Genomic DNA, 1,611 nt, shown 5'->3' on the forward strand with positions numbered 1-1,611 from the left:
ACAAAGAGTTATATTCTTGATATTTATTTTATATATTTAAATGCCATTTAACAAAGAAAAATCAACCAAAAAAATGAATTTGCGTGTCACCTCTGACACGTGTGTCATAGGTTCACCATCATTGACCTAGGGGGACTTTCAGTAAATGTGCATGGAGAGGATAGTGAGAGATGCGGGAAGTGTACACATGGCATTAAACATTGTGAGGAGCCTCTGCAAGTTGGCGCCCTGTAATTTCTCAGCAGCTTGGAAACGGTGTGCTGTCCTGGTGACTTCTTTGGTTCCCGCGAGCAGAATATCCTGGGGTTTTCCCTGCCCGGGCAGCACGTAGCAGACACATGGCCTGTCTGCCTCCTCTCCTTTTTCGTGTGGCACAGATGTGGGGTTTATCAGTTCTGCCATCTTCTCCGGGGACCTGCGAAGGTCTTTGCCAAGTCACAGTCATTAGAATCAGGAACCCCCCAGCCCACCTGGCGAAGAAAAGGGGGGGTGGAGTGGGGGACAGGCAGACGCAGTCCAAGGCCGCAGTCCTTATGGGAAGCAGAACTCCAGCAGGTTTGCTGCTTCCACTGGCAGTTCACATCGGGTCTCCTGCAGCTTGGCACCCACTTGTCACCGGGTCCACCTCCACCCTACATGTCCCAGGTGCTTTCTGGCTGCAAAAAAATACAACTTAGACATCTTCCCTGGCCTTAGAATCATGAACACTGGAGCTGAGAGGAGCATCTGAGCCTGTCCCTCCCGGCACCAGTCCACACATATATGACCTCAAAGTCGTTCGGGGCACGTGAAAAATACAGATCCCTGATGGCTGCCACCAAGATTCAGACCCAATAGGGCTGAGTGGGCCCAGGAATCTGCATTTTCACAGACAAAACACAGGGGATTTTCAGGGGAGTGAAACTAAACTGTATGAAATGATATAGGCGGGTCCATTTGTCCAAATGCAAAGAATGTACAACACCAAAGAGTGAACCCTAAGGTAAACTGTGGACTTCGGGTGGTGATGATATGTCAGTGTTTTCAATTGCAACTAATGTACCGCTTTGGTGGGGGATGTTGATACTGGGGGAGGCTGTGCATGTGTGCGGGTTTGGGGGTGGGGAACCTCTGTACCCTCCTATCCATTTTGCTGTGAACCTAAAAGTGCTCTTAAAAGTAAAGTCTATTCTCATAGATTTGGCTGCCAGGGCCGGGGGGAAGGGGGGCGGGCGCTGGGTGAAAAAGATGAGGGATTAAGTACACATTGGTAGTTAAGAAATATTCACAGGAACATTCACAATTCATAGGGGAGATTGTCAATGTTATTGTAATAACTGTGTACGGTGCCAGGTGGGCGCTGGAAATACCGGGGAGCACTTTGTGAAGTGCAGGATTGTCTGACCACTGTGCTGGACACCTGAAACGAATACAAATAACAGTCAATATAAACAGTAACCTAAAAAGAAAGAAAATAAATTCTATTAAAAGAAAATAAGAGGGGGAGAGAAGGAGGCTGATAAAGGGCAGTGGCCACCCACATGGTTTCTGCTGGTCACGGTTTGGGTCATGGCTGTCACCCCAGCCCCTCTTCCCTGGGCAGGAGGGGTTGGTAGAGGGGAGTCAGGGAAG

General features: G+C 48.9%; 1 protein-coding gene across 1 annotated transcript in view; it reads left to right on the forward strand.

Annotated features, from left to right (window-relative positions):
- SCARA5 (scavenger receptor class A member 5) overlaps positions 1-1,611 on the forward strand; it is a 61,422-nt gene that overhangs the window by 52,678 nt on the left and 7,133 nt on the right. The gene's annotated exons all lie outside the window — the stretch shown is intronic.

The sequence above is a fragment of the Myotis davidii genome, unplaced genomic scaffold (assembly GCF_000327345.1).
Source record: "Myotis davidii unplaced genomic scaffold, ASM32734v1 scaffold198, whole genome shotgun sequence".
In the NCBI taxonomy this organism is placed as follows: domain Eukaryota; kingdom Metazoa; phylum Chordata; class Mammalia; order Chiroptera; family Vespertilionidae; genus Myotis; species Myotis davidii.